This window comes from Peromyscus californicus, unplaced genomic scaffold (assembly GCF_007827085.1).
Source record: "Peromyscus californicus insignis strain IS unplaced genomic scaffold, ASM782708v3 Scaffold_4__1_contigs__length_199733344, whole genome shotgun sequence".
NCBI lineage: Eukaryota > Metazoa > Chordata > Mammalia > Rodentia > Cricetidae > Peromyscus > Peromyscus californicus.
Window position 1 is genome coordinate 178,243,911 of NW_026294562.1, and position 21,582 is coordinate 178,265,492.

General features: G+C 42.7%; 1 pseudogene; it reads right to left on the reverse strand.

Moving 5' to 3' along the window:
• Window positions 1-603: 603 nt before the first annotated feature.
• The window catches only part of LOC128095151 (uncharacterized protein C2orf78 homolog), a 37,113-nt pseudogene continuing 16,134 nt past the window's right edge, over window positions 604-21,582 (reverse strand).

Consider the following 21,582-nt stretch of genomic DNA (forward strand, 5'->3'; position numbering starts at 1 on the left):
GATCTGGATTAAAGTTGGATATTTCTACATCAAATGATTTAATATTTTTTTAATGAAAAAATAATCCCTCACATTGTACCCAGTTAACTAATTCCACATGTATTCAGGTTGACACCAAAAATAGCCTTTGCAACAGTCCACAGCAGCAACATTAGGGAAATAGCCTGAGTGTCAACAACAGAGAAAAGTATAAAGAAAATGTGATGTATTAACACGTTGGGAAATTATTAATTCATAAAAAGAATGAAATTATGCTTTGTGAAGGAAACAAATCTGTGGAGATTATCATATAAATTAACCAGGCACAGTAAACTGTCCATGTTTTCTCTCATATATGGTTCCTAGATTATATTTACATAAATGAAATCCTATGTATGTGTTTCATGAAATTAGAGGCATAGCTCTGTAGCAGAAAAATGATGTCTAAGTGCTGTGGGGAGAGGTGAGAAATGGTCAGACTGTGGTCAAAGAGGAAGTGTGCTCAATGCTCAGTATGTGCTTTAAGGCATACCATGTCCCGTGAATGAAAAACTCCAGGAAAATAATTTTAATACAACTAGAGCATTTAATTGATTTAATACTTAAAAAGTATTTTGTGAGTTTTATTTCATATAGATTATGATATTGTACTTGGAAAATGTAAAAATTAAATTATCAAAGTTAAGATAAATATTGAAAGACAACTTACTCACAGATGAAATAACAGACTTAAGACTTTTAGGGAGTTTTACTAAGTACTCAAATATATGTGAATATAGACATTTTGTATATCCATCTATATCTACATAGTCATCTGTATTACTACATTTGGACCTATGTATCTATACATTTCATTTAAGTTGTTAAACTCCTTGTATACATGTGTATTGGTATTTATATCTCTTCTTATCCACATTGAAAAGCACTTTGCTCTAAAAACCTGGCCTGCTCTTACATTGCATAGCCATAATATCGAGAAATTTCCATATCCTTCTCCCTCTGGAGGAAAAGCTGCAGTTTGCCCAGAGAGGTGTACTTGGCAGCATTCTCTCTCTCCCGTTGAGCCTGCCTCTTCATGGCCTCCCGCTCTGGTCTCTGCTCTTCTGTGATGGGCTGTGAGACGACTGGCCCTGGAATGTGGACTTCCCTCCATGGAATTGGTTGGTGGCTGAAGTCTTGCAGTAGATATTGGATTTGAGGTTTGGGGGTTGATGGGGCCTTGTTCTTGTCAGCAGAAGCTAGCTCCCTCTGGAGTGAAGTGTGAGATGATGTCCCGTAGGATACTGGCCTGCAGACAGCTGGCTGAGGCCCAGGACAAGACTGGATGGGGTTGGTTATGTTAGCTCGTGTGGCACTGGTAGCAATAGGCAGAACTGGCTTGTCAGAGGCCATCAAAGAAGTGCTGGCAGGAGCTGGCTTAGATGGCTTGAGTGTGGTAGGCTGAGCCCAGTGGGAATGAGGCCCCACAGGGTATAATGCAGGGGGCCTCTGTGAAGCCAGGGAGAGAGGCTTTCTAGAAACCAGTCTGGCTTGTGGCTTGTCCAGGGCTGGAAAAGGCAGAGGTACTAACTTGACCATCCCAGGTGGGGGCAGCTCATACTAGGATGGAGATGGACACTCCCTGTGAGCATTGCTTTCTGGTCTCTGAGCATTGCTTGGGGTTTTACCAGGGCCTCGGCCATCACATGGCACATCCAGAAGGGATGTGGTAGCTGGGCCTGTCCTGGGATCTTTGTTGCTATTGAGGTTTAGCTGAGCCTGGGAGGAGGAGATGCCAGTTTTCTTCTCACTCTTCTTCCCCAGTGGGTGAAAGACTTGCACGGATTCTAGCATGTGCATGCCGAGGTGAGTTCCAGGCTTTTTAAAGCTGTCATGGCTGAGCTCGGGTGGATTCCTCTTCCTCTGGTTCTTTGGATTGGTGGTGTTTTCTTCCTCCTTGATCCTGTACCTTGACTGCTTCAGCTCCTCTGTTTTCTTGGTCTTGTCTTTCCCCTGAACCCTACCTCTGCTGGACATGTTAGGTGTGGCTTTCTGGGCCTTGCCCTCCAAGTGCTTAGGCATGTTGTCAATAGCCCCTTCACTGAACCCATCACTGCCCACAGCCTCTTCTTCCTCCACCAGGTTCTGGAGCTGGATTCTGGCCTGAGGAGACCCATCAAGCATCTCAGAGGCTTTCTGGCCTTTCACTTGGTCCACAGGTACACTGATAATGCTAGAGCATTCCTGGGCCTGATCCCTCCTGATGTCTTTGGATTGGGTTGCTGTGGGATCTTCTAATTGGTACATTTCAGTGATTGAGTTGAAGAGTTGGGGAAGGTGACTATCTGCCACCAGTGTAGTCAAGTCTGCACAGTCCATGCTGGAGCCCATTGCACCTTGCAACATCCCAGTCTCTTCCTGAGCAAGGCTGCTGCTTCACAAAGTGGCATTGTCAGGAGAAAGCTTCTGTTTTAGCTTCCCTGAATCAGTGTAGTTCAGGGCCTGCTGCATGTTGGCATGTGCTAAAGGGAGAAGTGATGGGTCTTGGTTTTCTTTTATGCCCTCATAGGCATCCAGAGGAGTTGATATATCGGCTGTCATCAAATCCAAGTCGTTATTCTCTGTTTGTTCCAAGCTTGGAGCAGGAGGCAAGCACAGGAATTCTGAAGGACTATCAAAGGGGGCAATTAATGACCAATCACCATCAACAGGTGGTGTCTTCTGGACATCCTGGGTGCAGGCACTGCAGAGGTCTGGACTTTGCAGCAGACAGAGTGTCTGGCCTGAAGCTGTCAATCCCAGGGATGTCTCCATTTTCACCACTGAAAAAGAGTCAAGGAAGAAGTCAGTGCCTGGTAAGTGAGGTGCTCCCCACTTTTCAGTGCACCTCAGTACTCAGACCCCTACAGCAGTGGGGAAGGCATTCCTATGAGCTCTGCTTGAGTAGCACAGGCGGCCCGGCACCTCTGTTGGGAGACTTGTTTCCACTGTCATATTTCTGGTAACCGTGTGATACCATGTTTTCTCAGATGTTTGTGTTTTCCTCGGTGTTTGTGTGTTGTGTGCATGCATAGTGATCATGGGGAGGTGACAGAATTCCCTTGGGGTGTGGTCCTCCCTTACCTTTCCCATGTCTCTGTAAGAGTGACCCTCATTTTCGTGGAAGTTTGCTATCAGGCAGCTTGTCTGGTCCATAATTTTCAAGAACTTACCTGTGTCTGCCAACTTCTTGCCATTACTCAAATGCCCCCAGTAGCCTGGCTTTTTAAGTGGGTTCAGGTATCCAAACCCAGTTCCTCACTCCTGCAAGGCAATCCTTTCAACAACCCTAGATTTCCTCCAGCTCCACATTTCACAGCCTTGTTATTAATGACGTGAAAATTAGTTTAAGAAGGTGAAATCTTAGCTGGGCGGTGGTGGCGCACGCCTTTAATCCCAGCACTCGGGAGGCAGAGCCAGGCGGATCTCTGTGAGTTCGAGGCCAGCCTGGGCTACCAAGTGAGTACCAGGAAAGGCGCAAAGCTACACAGAGAAACCCTGTCTCAAAAAAAAAAAAACCAAAAAAAAAGAAGGTGAAATCTTTAGTCTTGGGTGTGACTGTGTAGTAGAGAACATATCCTAGTGATCATGCATAACCTTGGCTCACCTCTGAATAACCATAGCAAAGCAAAGGGGAGAGAGAGAGAGAGACAGACAGACAGACAGAGACAGAGACAGTGAGAGACAGAGAGAGACAGAGACAGAGAGAGAGAGACAACGAGAGAGAGAGAGAAGCTTTGACCAACTTAGCAGTTGTACACTGGTACACTGGGTATACTGGACTCTCAATGCACTTATGCTTGTAAGAGAACGGCAGGGCCAGCACTTGGAATCTGTGAGTTATACCTCCTCTGGGACAGGTTTGGATTTGCACTGCACTAGAGTCAGAATTTAACCCAGAGAAAATAAAGTGTTCCCAAACAGAAAGGCCTTGGTGTCCTCTACAGTCTTGAGCAATTCATTACGAAGGAAGTGATTGCAGTGAATGGGACTGATTTGCTACGTCAGTGACATGTGTGTTTATGATGTGCTCCATGGACATGTCTTAATGGAGGATGGATGCCACTCATTGCCCTGCATTGTCAGTCATTATAGAGACTGAAGATGGGGATGGTGAGCCACACCCAAGGCTGAGCACTCAGAACTCCCATCTTTTCTCCCTGAAGACATCCACTGCTGAAAGTTGAAACTGTATCTGCTTTGAGTGCTGATCTCACTCCTCCCCTCCTGGCTTTACTCACCTTGAAGACTGGTGTCTGGCATGTCTTGAGCAGTTGTGGGATAGTAGATGGCAGAGGTTGAGAAAGGTGTTTGGAAATTTTTTGGCTAAATCTCCTTTATCATCATCACTATCTCTGGTTGCAGGGCAGAGCCCTGTCCCCCAGAGTAAGATACAGAGCCACAGGCCTGCAGGCACTGCCCAAGTTCTCCAGCCATCAGAGGGCCCAGGATATTGAGGTCATAGTTGTAGACCTGGCTGCCCTCCTGGTAGGAAGGTGCCAGGCTGTATCCTTGATTTGGCAACTGTGGTGGTGTGGCCTGAACAATCCTGGCAGACAGTGTTGGATAGGAAAGGAATAAGGCATTGGTATCTAAAATATTATCACCCTGGGCTGTCATAGACAAGGAGGAGAATGTGGTATTCTGGTAAATGACAGGTACAGTGAAGTCCCGGAATGCAGATCCCCTCCTGTCAGTGCCTCCCGTGGGATCCCACTGGAGAACACCTGGATAGGAGAGTGGTGAGGCAGAGCTCTGGCCCTGGTCAGTCAGCGCAGTCACCATGGTTGTACCAGCTGGTAAGTAGGGGTAGGTATGTCCATGAGCTGCTGGCAACAAGTGCTGGAGTCTGATGGCAGGAGCCATGCTGAACTCACAGCTGGGGTGGAGACCCTGGAGAAGTTGCACACACTTCCTGCTAAGGGTGGAGCATTCCTCAGCACAGGTGCAGAAGGCTGCAGAGCACATTCTGTCCCAAAGAAAGGTGCACTTTGGAAATTGTCTGTAGGAAGGAAGAGGAACGTGGGAAGAACAGTGAGATGGAATCTGTGTGGCTTCCCATGAGGAGCTTTATTATCTGCAGTTTGACCTGTCTGGGAAAGTCTGAGACCTATTTCCCCTCACATATCCCAAACAAGTGGTTCAGAATGATTGTTGGTAATGGATAGGATGACACTCATTTGATGAGCTGCCTGTTCTTCCTGTGTGGGCATGCACTTCCTAGTTGATCCACATTGACCCTTGCTCTGACTGGACAACACCCTTCTTTGCCCTGCTTTGTGTTGTTCTGATACTTGCTGTGGTACTGCCTCACACCTGTGTCTGAGAAGTGTTTAAAGGAGAACCTCATGCCTGTGCCTTTGTCCTGTTCTGTGCAGATCTTTCTCTATGTAGAGAGAAAAGGTCTCTCTACCTAGATCAGTCTGGCCTTGGCAATCACACAGACTTGCCTGCCTCTGCCTCCAGAGTGCAGAACTTACTTGCCATGTCTACCAGATTTGTCTCTACTCTGAGCTTTCTTACAATAATGATGTATCGGGAATTTCATAGATAAGCACTGCATTTAAGCTAAGAATCCCTTTCTCCTCTTAACTCCTACTGTTTCCGTCCCATGCCTTCTATAATTAATGTCCTCTTGCTATTTATATAACCCTTAAACACATATGGGTACATGAGTTCAATGAATACAACCAACTGATAACATTTTTGTCTTGTTTGCACCTGTGTAGTGTGTCCTCTTGATATTTCTAATGAATACTGCATCTGAATTAGATTGTTTCTCAATATAACTCTGGGACAAATTTTTTTTGCCAGTTGCTCAGTAACTGTTAATTGCTTATAACTCTTCTAGTGAGAAACCCTTGTGAAAATTGCTCCCACACAATGGCATGCCAGTTGTCATAGTGCAGTGTACAACTGTCTGTCAGAGTGTCCAGCCCCAGTTGTCAATATCCAACACCACCAGTGCCCATATGACAATAGGAACGGTGCAGAGTTTAACTGGATGGCTGGAAACAGAGCAGGATACTGTTTTGTGTATGTGACATGGAACCTTTTTTCAGACTGATCTTAACAGTGTGGTTGTCTGTACATGGCTTGGGAATTATAAAATGTATATATGTACAATGTATGCAATGCCTTTGTTATTTTGATTTAATATCTGTGGTTGTCTGCAACATTCTGTTCCAAACTACCTTAGTGTGCCTCCAGGGACACTCTTCAGTGTGCCTTCTTGTATGTCTATATTTTCTCACTCCTCGTACTTTATTTTCTTCTTCCCCAATTTCCTGTGTGTCTGTCTTACATATAACTCCCTCAACATATCTTCCACTACATTAACTGCCTTCTCAGAATCCATGCCCTCTAAGTCAGTTTCCTTTTTTAATAAGAGAAGTCCAAGTAACTCCAAACTTGGCAGCCATTCTCTTTGTCTATTTTTAATATTTATTTTAGTGAATGTGGAGACAGGCCAGTGTAGACCAAGTTACACTTGAACTGAACTTCATCCCTTCAATCTCTACATGCTGTGATTACAAGTGTGTGTCACCATTCCTGGTGTGAACATTACTTTTAGAGCAGCCCTGAACTTGAAACAATAAATGGGAAATAGTATGCGAGGGAGTCTGTCCCATTCTTGTTAAGGAATGCTAGATTTCTGCACATCTTGTTCATGTTCCTGTGTCTCTTGAATTTAGTATCGTCATGAAGGGCCTGATTATATTCCCTGTTCACTTGCCTTTTGAGACTTGACAGTACAGAGCCCAGAATTAGTGACACTCTCATCCCCTGAGGTTGATGGAAAACACTTGAGATTAAACTGTCTGTCCAAGCTCATATACCTAGTCAGAACCAAACCTAAATGTGACATTCAATTCAAGATATCACTATCAGCATAAATGGTATCCCCCAAAAAAGATTTAAAAGAATAGTAAAAATAAGGGGAGATGTGATCAAAAGAAATGTTTAAAGTTTCTTTCCTTACCTGCCATGGTCGGAGGGAGAGTATCAGCAACCCACCCTACAATGTAGGAAGAAATTTGGTTGTCCTTGTCTGATCAGCTGACCTAAATGGCAATTGTGTCTGGTACTGGTCTCTGGTCACAGGTGACCTGTGATGATCCAAATATGTTTACAGGCATCTCCATGGAAACTCCAAGAACCTACCAGGTGGTGGTAAGGTTGGAGGGACAATGATGTCATAAACCGGGCAGCAGCCAATGGGAAGGTTGGATTCTGTGCTAAAAGATGGAATTTGTTGGATAGGATGCCAGGAGACCAATAGTAGCCATGGAGGCTGAAGTGTGGGCTAGTGAAAGAGGCAATCCTGGCATGGAAGTCCCCCTTCCCATGAGATTTACTCCAAAGTATTGGCAGAGCTTCTTATAAGGTTCCATGTTGAAGCTGTGTCTACTGTTTCTTTGAGGTATCAACTTCTAGCAGACAGTGTCCCATCAGCAAGCACTGTACATACAGTCAGTAGTCTTGGGCAGGAAGGAGGTGAACACCTAGGTGGAGGGAACTCAGGTGAGAAACAGTTTCAGTTGATCTGATTTATGGGCTGTCAGCATCTGTCCATGAGCCAAGGAAGAGATCAAAGGGCTCCTTTGTGACTGTGTTGAAGGACAGGACTGAGTGAATTGAATGCACCTTGGATGATGAACTCCAAGACTTTTCTCTTTGAGTGTCTTCTCCTAGAGGCCTTCCTTAGTCTGTGTTGCCCCAGGCAGGACTCACATCTCTCTTCTCTGCTTTTCACCCCTTTTTGGTAGGGTTTGATTCTTGGACCATCGTGAACCTGTATCCTTACAGTGGTGGGCAGAATCATGGTGAACTTCCAGAAGCAGTGGTCTTCTGTTTACCGTGAAGATGCTTGTAATTGGATGCTGTTCATAGAAGCAAATGCTTGAGGGCCTAATGGTGAACCTTGCTGCACATGTTACCTTTTTCGAACTTGTTGCTCTTTTGCTGCCCAGACTCGCATACCTCTGGATGTTTTCTCTCCTTCTTGACTTTTATTTTCCTGAGATAGGCAAGTCTCTGTAGCCCCTGTTATTCTGAAACTCACTGTGTGTCTCACCCTGGATTCAGACATGTGGGCATTCGTTTTATCTTGCCTCCCTTCTTACTGTATTGAGGATGTTTGCCATTGAGTCTGGCCGTTTTCTCTCTTCATCCACAAGTATAGTGAGTGTGACAGTTACTGAAGCTTCTTCCTCCTGGCAACAGTCTCTGCAGAATCCTGGGCTTCTAGCATTCTCTGCCAAGTGTGAGTCTGAGATCAGGATAAAGAGAGTAGAACACCTGGAGAAAGAAGACATGTTTTGGTACTGGGTGCTGGGTGACATGAAAAAACATAGTATTTATTTTTCTTCTGTATGTATGGCAAAGAACAACCAGTTTCTCATCTCAGTGTATCTTCTCAGACAGGAATGTGATCTTTTGTTGAAATATGGGGAAATCTTGTGTTTCCTCATTTTGGTTTAGATTGTTTTCGTTCTTTTCCGTCATTGACTGGTGGGTTTTTAGCCAGTATTATGGCATGTTTATAGTACATGTTTATATACATTTCTTATTTTAACTGCCTGAAAAAGTACTAATATGACAATGTCTGTCAATCCTTACTGAAATTGACCCTGCAGCCTGTTTAGCTCTCCTCCTGCATTCACATGAGGTGTCAGAACTTTCACTCAGGACCTCCTTTACACTGAGCTATTACTGTAGCATGCAGCTACATGCCCAGCTCAGTAGAACTGTTCCTCTATACATATTGTTTCATGTTTTGTAGTTCTTGGCAAAACTCTGCAATAAGACTGTCCTTTTTCATAGGCCAGCAGGCTGCCTCTTTCTTTCACACTTGCAATTTCCTTCATGACTGACCACTTGTCAGATAATGTGACACCATTCCAAGTGTCAATGACTAAAAGTCAGAAGGTTCATCCAGGTTCCAGGTTGTAGACCTTTCAGGAAAAAAGTGTCCTCTTGTAGCAGCGTAGACCCTAATGAGTAGAACATCACTGGGCCTGTGTTATTGAGAAATCTGAAAGTAGAGAGAAAACAAGAGAAAAATAGGTAGATAGAGATAGATAGATAGATAGATAGATAGATAGATGGATAGATAGAACTATGTTCTGTTTATAATTCCCATAATTTCTGTATTTTTAATTTTAAATATTTGCATATTATTTTTCCTTCAATGTAACAATGAACTTATTTCATCTAACAACCTATAGTGATTTTAGTTTCCCCACCCTCCACTCCTTCTAATTCTTTTCCAAGTCCCCACTTCTCAGTACCTACTCCCTTTCTGTCCCTCTTTAGAAAAGGTTTTCAAGAGATAACAACCAAATATGATGAAATAAAGTAAAATAAGATGAATGTACACTTATTTTTACCAAATTGAACATGGCTACCCAGTGGGAGGAAAGGGTTGTGAGTGCTGGCACATGAATCAGAGAACCATTTGTTCTCTGAGTTCAGAGTACCATGATATTCTAAGCTAATAGCTATAATACATACACTGATTGGTAATTTTTTGACTTTATATTTAGATGAGTAGTGTCTGCCCTTAGCCTAAGACTCTGGGCTATCTCATTTCTGGTTCTTTGTTAGACAAGTGGTGTTGGGTATGGTTTCCCTCTTGTGGGGTGTGCCTTAAATTAAATCAGAAATTGATTGGCTCCTCCACCATGTTCTGTGTCACCATTGCCCCACTGTAATCTGTCTTCAGGCAAGACAGATTAGGCCAAAGGATTTGTGGCTCTGTTGGTTTTCCAATTTCTCGTTCATCAACCTGCAGAATACCTTCTCACACCAACAACCCTTGATTGTAGGAGTTAAGGCTCCATGTAGGCACCAGGTTAAAATGTTCATGCTCAGTTTGTCTGTGGGTTGTTATCCTAGGCAATGGAGCAGGGATGAGACTGGAAGGATTGAATGAGTGTTGTTGTTCTCCCTTCTTCCTAATTGTTGCCCAAGGGATATATCTGTGAGATCCACCTTATAGAGTAGCATGTGTCAGAAGGCCAGGTTTGTAAGTGTTACAGAACTCAGGATGATTTTGTGGGATTGGATCTGGGCATTAGAGAGTGAAGAGAATGTTTGCAGGCAGCCTACATGGGTTCCCATCAGGCATGGCCTTGAGACTTTCATAGATAGTTAACCCCATTTCATTCAGAGTTCAGAATAATGGGTGACCGTTGCTTCCCATGATGTTGCAGTTTGTCAATGCCCAAACATTCATTTGCTTCTTTACTCTTGTAGAGCAGTTTATTACGTCCCCTGACTTCATAGGGGTGTTGTTCTCTCTCCTCAGTGCATAGGTCATCTTCAGGTCTGTGGGGCATTTACCCACCAACACCACAGCTCCCCAGAGTTTTCTTGAGTGTGAGCAGCAGGAAATATTGAATAGAAGGATTCAGATTGCAGAGATAAACAGATAGGAAATAAAGGATAGCCTCGAGAGGGCCTGGAACCTTTTCCAATGGGCCCTGACTGTCGCTGCCCCAGGGTATTTATAGAGAGGCCAAGGGGGTGGAGCAAAAGACCTCCCCCCAGCACAGCCAAGTGCAGACCATCTCAGACACCTGCACTCAGGCCCCTGGTCCTAATCATCCTCTCTATGAGGACCTGCTGGGTAAAGCCATGAGGAACCTGACAATGGGCTCCTACAGGTCCCCCTTTCTTAATATATAAAAATAACTTGTTATTAATGGTTACAGCAATCTCCATAGCTGTTACACCTCTCAGTATGGGAATAGAGGAAGATAAAAATGGCATTTCTCTTTTGGATTTGGTCCAAGGTGACTACAGCTCTCTTTAGCTGCATCAAGCCCTTTCTAAACCTAAAGCTCTTAATATGCAATTGCAAACTTAAAGAATCCCTTATTTCATCATTACCAGTAATAGGTTAACATAAATATTGCTATACGTAGTCACAATTCTCCCAGTCTTACAACTCAAAGCAAACTCTTCTTAACAGAACCATTTGAATTAACATAAATGGTGCTATATATAGTTAACAATTTTCTCAGGCTTACAACTTTAAGTCTTAATAGAATCATTTGAATTTTCTTGCTAACAGAACATAGGAAAAACTTCTGATGTATTCACATCAAACTTAAATATTTCCTTAACTTCACAAAACCAGGGTGTATTACTATCAATAGGTTAACATAATTTCTGCAAACATACATTCAACCCTAATTCACTCCTAACTCCTCGTTTTCTTTATAATTTTTTAAAACAAAATCTCAAACCTAATTAGAAAAATCCAAACTTACACAATTCCTACAAACCCATATTGAAAAGCAATATTCTCAATCTAACCATTAACACTTTGAAAACTTTTAGCAAAACATCCAAAAGCAGTTTCATAATAAAACTCTTTACACTTTAATCTTAGTATGCCCCCCTGCATTTCTTACTAACAAACCATTAATCCACTCAAATAAGAAAATATTTTTTAAATTAAGTAGACTAAGGAATATTATTTCTTCCTTTCTTTATAAATTTTTTTGAATACAATCTCAAGCCTAGTTAGAAAACCCGTCCTGAGACTCAGAGGCCGGGTCCTGAGACTCAGAGGCCGGCCCCCAGCTCCCATCTTGCTCCGGACGTCCCTTTTGGAATACTGGTGAGTACCCTTCCTTGCCCCAGGCCCCATCCCTGGGCACCAGCCACTCCAGGGAAGACCTGCCCAACTCGGCCCCAGGTTCTGGCCACCGGGCAGGTTCCCTGCTAGCCCCACCGGGAAGGATCCCCTTCTCCAAGACCCCTGGCAGACCCTGCAGTCTCCACGCCCTGCCCCCACGCCCATCCGCCTGAGCCCCAAGCCTCTTCCTGAGACTTAGAGGCCGGCCCCCAGCTCCCATCTTGCTCCGTACTTCCCTTTTACAACACTGGTGAGTGCCCGTCCTTGCCCCAGGCCCCATCCCTGGGCACCAGCCACTCCAGGAAAGACCTGCCCAACTCGGCCCCAGGTTCTGGCCACCGGACAGGTTCCCTGCTAGCCCCACCGGGAAGGATCCCCTTCTCCAAGACCCCTGGCAGACCCTGCAGTCTCCACGCCCTGCCCCCACGCCCATCCGCCTGAGCCCCAAGCCTCTTCCTGAGACTTAGAGGCTGGCCCCCAGCTCCCATCTTGCTCCGGACGTCCCTTTTGGAACAGTCGTGAGTACCCTTCCTTGCCCCAGACCCCATCCCTGGGCACCAGCCACTCCAGGGAAGACCTGCCCAACTCGGCCCCAGGTTCTGGCCACCGGGCAGGTTCCCTGCTAGCCCCACCGGGAAGGATCCCCTTCTCCAAGACCCCTGGCAGACCCTGCAGTCTCCACGCCCTGCCCCCACACCCATCCGCCTGAGCCCCAAGCCTCTTCCTGAGACTTAGAGGCCGGCCCCCAGCTCCCATCTTGCTCCGGACGTCCCTTTTGGAACAATCGTGAGTACCCTTCCTTGCCCCAGACCCCATCCCTGGGCACCAGCCACTCCAGGGAAGACCTGCCCAACTCGGCCCCAGGTTCTGGCCACCGGGCAGGTTCCCTGCTAGCCCCACCGGGAAGGATCCCCTTCTACAAGACCCCTGGCAGACCCTGCAGTCTCCACGCCCTGCCACCACGCCCATCCGCCTGAGCCCCAAGCCTCTTCCTGAGTCTTAGAGGCCGGCCCCCAGCTCCCATCTTGCTCCAGACTTCCCTTTTGGAACACTGACTTCCCTTTTGGAACACTGGTCTGTCTGAACCAAGTGTGCGGATAAGGCCAAGAACGAACCACAAGGAGATGGGCAGACGTCAAGGCAGAAACATATACAACAAAATGAATAGCAATACAGCATCACCAGGCCCTAGCCCTCCTCCAACACCTAGACCTGAACATCAGAAATTGGAAGAAGCAGAAGAAAACAGCCTTATGAATGACATCATGAAGAAGCTAGAGGCTTGCGTAGAGGAAAAGACAAAAAAATGTGAAGAACGCTGTAAACAACTAGAGGAAAGGGCAAACAAATTAGAAGAAATCAATAAAGTCCTGGAAGAAAACAATAAAATACTGAGAGAAAATCAAGAAAAATCAATGAAACAAATGAAGGAAACAGTCCAAGACCTGAAAAGGGAAATAGAAAAAATGAAGAAGACACAAACAGAGGGAATGCTGGAAATAGAAAATCTGAGAAAACGATTGGGAACTTCAGATGCAAGTATAATCAACAGAATGCAAGAGATGGAAGAGAGGATCTCTAGCGTTGAAGATACAGTAGAAGAAATACATTCATCAGTCAAAGAAAACACTAAAACCAACAAAGTCATGAACCAAAATGTCCAAGAAATTTGGGACACCATGAAAAGACCAAACCTAAGAATAATAGGGGTCGAAGAAGGAGAAGAATACCAACTCAAGGGCACAGAAAATATATTCAACAAGATCATAGAAGAAAACTTTCCCAACTTAAAGAAGGAAATGCCTATGAAGATACAAGAAGCTTATAGAACACCAAACAGACTAGACCCCCAAAAAAAGTCCCCTCGCCACATAATAGTTAAACAACTAAACGTACAGAATAAAGAAAGAATATTAAGAGCAGCAAAGGAAAAAGGCCAAGTGACATATAAAGGCAAACCCATCAGAATAACACCCGATTTCTCAATGGAGACTTTGAAAGCCAGAAGAACCTGGACAGATGTAATGCAGACACTAAGAGACCATGGATGTCAACCTAGACTAATATACCCAGCAAAACTTTCAATCACCATAGATGGAGTAAACAAGACATTCCATGACAAAGCCAGATTTAAACAATACTTATCCACAAACCCAGCCCTACAGAAAGCACTAGAAGGAAAATTCCAACCTAAGGAAGTCAGATACACCCTCGAAAACACAGGCAACAGATAAAGCCACAGCAGTAAACCCCAACGTATAGAAGTACCCACACATCACCACCAAAAAATAACAGGAATGAACAATCACTGGTCATTAATTTCCCTCAATATCAATGGACTTAATTCACCTATAAAAAGACATAGGCTTACAGAATGGATACGAAAGCAGGACCCATCTTTCTGCTGCATACAAGAAACACATCTCAAATTCGAAGATAGACACTACCTAAAAATAAAAGGCTGGGAAAAGACTTTCCAATCAAACGGTCTTAAGAAACAAGCGGGTGTAGCCATCCTGATATCCAGCAAAATAGACTTCAAACTAAAATCAATCAAAAGAGATCAAGAAGGGCATTACATACTCATCACAGGAAAGATCCACCAAGATGAAGTCTCAATTCTGAATATTTATGCCCCAAACACAAGGGCACCCACATATGTAAAAGAAACATTACTAAAGCTTAAATCACATATAAAACCCCACACGTTAATAGTGGGAGACCTCAACACCCCACTTTCACCACTGGACAGATCTCCCAAATTGAAACTTAACAGAGAAATAAAGGACTTAACTGATGTCATGACTCAAATGGACTTAATCGATATATACAGAACATTCCATCCTAACAAAAAAGAATATACCTTCTTCTCAGCACCCCATGGAACCTTCTCTAAAATTGACCACATACTTGGCCACAAAACAAATCTAAACAGATACAAAACAATTGGAATAACCTCCTGTGTTCTATCAGACCACCATGGTCTAAAGTTGGATTTCAACAACAACAAAAACTACAGAAAACCTGCAATCTCATGGAAACTGAATAATACCCTACTGAATCACCAATGGGTTAAGGAAGAAATAAAGAAAGAAATTAAAGACTTCCTAGAGATCAATGAAAATGAAGACACCACATATCCAAATTTATGGGACACTATGAAAGCAGTACTAAGAGGGAAATTCATAGCACTAAATGCCCACATAAATAAGTTGGAGAAATCTCACACTAGAGACTTAACAGCATACCTGAAAGCTCTAGAACAAGAAGAAGCACAGTCTCCCAGGAAAAATAGACGCCAGGAAATTATCAAAGTGAGAGCTGAAATCAATAAAATAGAAACAAAGAGAACAATACAAAAAATTAATGAAACAAAGAGTTGGTTCTTTGAGAAAATCAACAAGATAGACAAGCCCTTATCCAAACTAACCAAAAGACAGAGAGAGAGCATCCAAATCAACAAAATCAGAAATGAAAAGGGGGACATAACAACAGACATTGAGGAAATCCAGAGAATCATCAGGTCATACTTCAAAAACCTCTATTCGACAAAACTGGAAAACCTAAAAGAAATGGATAACTTTCTGGATAGGTACCACATACCTAAGTTAAATCAAGACCAGATAAACTATTTAAATAGTCCAATAACCCCTAACGAAATAGAAACAGTCATTAAAAGTCTCCCAACCAAAAAAAGCCCAGGACCAGATGGTTTCAGCGCAGAATTCTACCAGATCTTCAAAGAAGAGTTAATACCAATACTCTCTAAATTGTTCCACACAATAGAAACAGAAGGAACATTACCAAACTCCTTCTACGAGGCTACAATTACCCTAATTCCTAAACCAAACAAGGATACAACAAAGAAAGAGAACTACAGACCGATCTCCCTCATGAACATTGATGCAAAAATACTCAATAAAATACTGGCAAACAGACTCCAAGAACACATCAAAGCAATTATCCACCATGATCAAGTAGGATTCATTCCAGGGATGCAAGGGTGGTTCAACATACGAAAGTCCGTCAATGTAATACACCATATAAACAAACTCAAAGAAAAAAACCATATGATCATCTCACTGGATGCAGAAAAGGCATTTGACAAAATCCAACACCCCTTCATGATAAAGGTATTGGAGCGATCAGGAATACAGGGAACATACCTAAACATAATAAAGGCAATTTACAGCAAGCCAACAGCCAACATCAAATTAAATGGAGAGAAACTCAAAGCAATTCCACTAAAATCAGGAACGAGGCAAGGCTGTCCACTCTCCCCATACTTATTCAATATAGTACTTGAAGTTCTAGCCAGAGCAATAAGACAACATAAGGAGATTAAGGGGATACAAATTGGAAAGGAAGAAGTCAAGCTTTCCCTATTTGCAGATGACATGATAGTATACTTGAGCGACCCCAAAGATTCCACCAAGGAACTGATACAGCTTATAAACACCTTCAGCAACATAGCAGGATACAAGATCAACTCAAAAAAATCAGTAGCCCTCCTATATACAATGGACAAAGAAGCGGAGAAGGAAATCAGAGATACATCACCCTTTACTATAGCCACAAATGACATAAAATACCTTGGGGTAACACTAACCAAGCAAGTGAAGGACCTATATGACAAGAACTTTAAGTCCCTGAAAAAAGAAATTGAAGAAGATGTCAGAAAATGGAAAGATCTCCCATGCTCATGGATAGGCAGGACTAACATAGTAAAAATGGCAATCTTACCAAAAGCAATCTACAGATTCAATGCAATCCCCATCAAAATACCAACACAATTCTTCACAGACCTGGAAAAAATAATACTCAACTTCATATGGAAAAACAAAAAACCCAGGATAGCCAAAGGAATCCTGTACAATAACACAACTTCTGGAGGCATCACGATCCCTGACTTCAAGCTCTACTATAGAGCTACAGTAATAAAAACAGCTTGGTACTGGCATAAAAACCGACATGTGGACCAATGGAATCGAATTGAAGACCCTGACATTAATCCGCACACCTATGAACATATAATTTTTGACAAAGAAGCCAAAAGCGCACAATGGAAAAAAGAAAGCATCTTCAACAAATGGTGCTGGCAAAACTGGATATCAACATGTAGAAGGCTGCAAATAGATCCATATCTATCACCGTGCACAAAACTTAAGTCCAAGTGGATCAAGGACCTCAACATAAATCCAGCTACTCTGAACCTGCTAGAAGAGAAAGTAGGAAGTAGTCTTGAACGCATTGGCATAGGAGACTACTTCCTAAATAGAACACCAGTAGCACAGACTCTGAGACAAACAATCAATCAATGGGACCTCTTGAAACTGAGAAGCTTTTGTAGAGCAAACGATACGGTCAACAAGGCAAAGCGACAGCCTACAGAATGGGAAAAGATCTTCACCAACCCCACATCTGACAGAGGACTGATATCCAGAATATATAGGGAACTCAAGAAATTAGACATCAAAATGCCCAACAGTCCAATTAAGAAATGGGCTATAGAACTAAACAGAGAATTCTCAACAGAGGAAACTCAAATGGCCGAAAGACATTTAAGGAACTGCTCAACATCCCTAATCATCAGGGAAATGCAAATCAAAACAACTCTGAGATACCACCTTACGCCTGTCAGAATGGCTAAGATCAAAAACACTGAAGACACCTTATGCTGGAGAGGATGTGGAGCTAGGGGAACTCTCCTCCACTGCTGGTGGGAATGCAAGCTTGTACAACCACTTTGGAAATCAATATGGCGCTTTCTTAGAAAATTGGGAATCAATCTCCCCCAAGATCCAGCTATACCACTCTTGGGCATATACCCAAGAAATGCTCAACCACACCATAAGAGCACTTGTTCAGTTATGTTCATATCAGCATTGTTTGTAATAGCCAGAACATGGAAACAACCCAGATGCCCTTCAACTGAAGAATGGATAAACAAAATGTGGTACATATACACAATGGAATACTACTCAGCAGAGAAAAACAATGGCATCATGAGGTTTGCAGACAAATGGATGATGGATCTAGAAAAAATCATCCTGAGTGAGGTAACCCAGACTCAGAAAGACAAACATGGTATGTACTCACTCATAGCAGGATACTAGACATGAAACAAGGATGACTTGTCTGCTACTCACATCACCAGGGAGGCTACCTGGAAAACAGGACCCCAAGAAAGACACAGGGATCACCCAATGACAGAGAAATGGAATGAGATCTACATGAACAGCCTGGACATGAGTGGGGGTAATGAAAGGCGAGGGTTGAGGGAAAGAGAGCTTGGGGGAGCGGGAGATCCCAGCTGGATCAACAACAGAGAGGGAGAACAAGGAATAGGAGACCATGGTAAATAAAGACCACATGAGAATAGGAAGAAGCAAAGTGCTAGAGAGGCCCACAGAAATCCACAAAGATACCCACACAACAGACTGCTGGCAGAGGTCGAGAGACAGCCTGAACTGACCTACTCTGGTGATGGGATGGCCAAACACCCTAATTGTTGTGCTAGAAACCCCATCCAACTACTGAGGGATCTGGATGCAGAGATCCATGACTAGGCCCCGGGTGGATCTCTGGGAGTCCAATTAGCGAGAATGAGGAGGGTTTATATGAGCGAGAGTTGTTGAGACCAAGGTTGGATAAAGCACAGGGACAAATGGCCAAATGAATGGAAACACATGAACTATGAACCAATGGCTGAGGGGTCCCCACTGGATCAGGCCCTCTGAATGGATGAGACAGTTGATTGGCTTGATCTGTTTGGGAGGCACCCAGGCAGTGGGACCAGATCTTGTGCTCATTGCATGAGTTGGCTGTTTGAAACCTGGGGCCTATGCAGGATTGTTTGGCTCGGCCTGGGAGGAGGGGACTAGACCTACCTGGACTGAGTCTACCAGGTTGACCTCAGTCTGTGGGGAAGGCTTTGCCCTGGAGGAGATGGGAATGGGGGGGGGGTGTTGAGGGGAAGGTGAGGGGGACGGGAGGGGGGAGAACAAGGGAATCCGTGGCTGATATGTAGAACTGAATTGTATTGCAAAATAAATTAATAAAAAAAAAAAAAAAGAAATGAAAGTTAGTAGTTAGACATTACAATAGAAGTTGTAGTCATATTAGATATGTTTTAAAAATTGAGCAGATATATTTTAGACAGGTCATCTTCAAACCCTTCAGAGATCTACAGAATATGGCATTTAAAATGTTTTAATAACTTAGAAAATTTTTCTTTTTTGTTATGATTATGAGACATGTCGGCTCCTGGCAGTACCAATCTACTTCAGAGAAAATATGGGCATTGAAGAAACTGCATATGGAGTTAACTTTCATTGTGGCAAAAGTTAGCCACTGGACAACAAAGTATCCTTGAATCAACTGCTGACAAAATGGACAGACAGGACATGAAACAAAGGACTACTGATTCTTGCCAAAACGAGTGTGGTTATGGCTTTATCAAAAGGCATCTTCTGAGGCCAGGACAATATGGCACCATCCCTGAAGTGGCCTTCGCAATTTGGAAAAGGTACAGTGCCCTTTTCTTCGAAGGCAGCTGAATAGGCAGTGGGCCGATGGCTTCTGATGTGCAATGGAACAGCAGCTGAAACAGTTATTCTTGAAGAGTAACTAAGCTCACGCCTCGCAATAGTAAACTGGCATTTGACAGAGGGATGTGGAGAAGAACGGGATGTTAAGATGAAGCCATATATACACAGCCAAGAATGGACAGCTGAATTAAAAAATCAACAACAATTTCCAGAATTTAAAATCCTGAATCATGACATGACACTAGTGGAATTCAGGTGTTTCTGGTACATGGACTGCTCTCACCCAATGTGAGGTTGAACTGTCGACCTTGTGTACATCCTACTTCACAAATGAGTCTGTCAGATATGCTAAGCCTATAGGCTGAAGATGATGCCCCAACACTGTGGAGAAACCTCAGGTGACTGTCCAGGCAGCTGGCTGTTTCTGTCAACTCACAAATTTTTTGGAAGTTGCTTGCATGCACTTTCTGTTTTTATTTTTGTTAGCTAATATTATTTCCTTCTTGGGTCTCTGAGGGAGTTGAAGATTAGTTAGTTATAGTTGAAGGTTAGTTAGTTATAGTTGAAGATTAATTAGGATAGAAAGTGAATTAGATACATTTTGGACTTAACAAAATAGGATAGATAATGAAATTATTTTCTCTGAATTTGTCAAATACAAATGGACTAGACATTGTTTAGACATTTATTACTTGTATATATTGTATATAGTCATTGTACTTTTGTATATAGTTTTTCTTTTGTTAGTTATAACCTTTTTCTTTTTTTTCCTTTTTATTAAAATAGAAAAGGGGAAAAAAAAAAAAAAAAAAAAAAGAAACAACACAAATGGGGGGGGCGTTGGGGGGAAGGTGAGGGGGACGGGAGGGGGGAGAACAAGGGAATCCGTGACCAATATGTAGAACTGAATTGTATTGCAAAATAAATTAAAATAAATTAAAAAAAAAAAAAAAAAAAAAAAAAAAAAAAAAAAAGAAAACCCAAACTTCTCTGTTTAAACAGTTCCATTTATAACACAAAACCAGTTCCATAAGTAATTCCATTTTTACATAAACAGTTCCATAAAACAGTTCATGAATCACCAGTTAATAAAGCATATATGCATACACAAAACTGCATCTTGACTCTAGGTAGAAACAATAAATTTCTTCATTTAAACAGTTCCATTTTTAACCCAATTCTAGCAAACTGTTCCTAGGTCATTACTATAAGTAAACTCAAAATTGTCCCATCAAAATGAAATCTCTACTGTTCATTTCATTTATTAAGTACCAAAATTCAAATAATAAATTCTGGTATGAGTCTTCCAAATATGAAGAAATCTATAACAAAAGTCTTTTTGTACTTTTATCTCATTTTTTTTAAGTTCAAAAAGTTCAAAAAAAGCAAATTCTGGTATCAGGCTTTCACTTCCAAATATGAAGAGATGTTTTACAAGCAAAACTTTTTGCAGTTAACAATTTTAGTTCAAACAAGTGTCTCTGCAACTTTTATTCTCAAGCCAGAGACCTTTTTTAGGTACAGTAATATTTTAAACTGCACCATTTTTTATGTTAGCTCAGGTTTTTATATGTTGCGTTGATTTTCCACAGATCTCAGCTGCAGATGCCTTGTTGTGGCTCTGGTGTCTGCCATTCTTCACTTCTTAGCAGCTTCTGGAGTTTTTGAGACCATTCAGACTGCCTACTTTGCCTGTGTCTCAGGTTCTTTCTCCATATAGATTAAGCATAGATTCACACTTAACATTTACATTTTTTACAAACTCACGTATAACGTATTCACATCTACTTACTTATACTCCTTAAGGAAACTATGGAACTACTTTAGCAAATGTATTTCTTATTTACTTCTTATTTTCATCTTTTTTTCAACTAGAACCTTTATTTATTTACTTATATTTTTATTTAAACTTACATTTACGACTAACATCTTTACTTCTTACAAGCTTATTACTACATGTTTTAAGACTACCTTAGATACTTCTTGCAAGCTTATATTCTTTTTTATTTATTTTTTTTATTTTTATTTTGCAATACAATTCAGTTCTACATATCAGCCAGGGATTATCTTATTCTCCCCCTCCCGCCTCCCTCACCTTCCCACCAGCCCACCTCCCATTCACACCTCCTCCAGGGCAAAGCCTCCCCTGTTGACTGAGATCAACCTGGTAGACTCAGTCCAGGTAGGTCCAGTCCCCTCCTCCCAAGCAGAGGCAAGCAATCCTGCATAGGCCCCAGGTTTCAAACAGTCAACTCATGCAATGAGCACAGGACCCGGTCCCACTGCCTGGATGCCTCCCAAACAGATCAAGCCAATCAACTGTCTCACCCATTCAGAGGGCTTGATCCAGGTGGTGACCCCTCAGCCATTGGTTCATAGTTCATG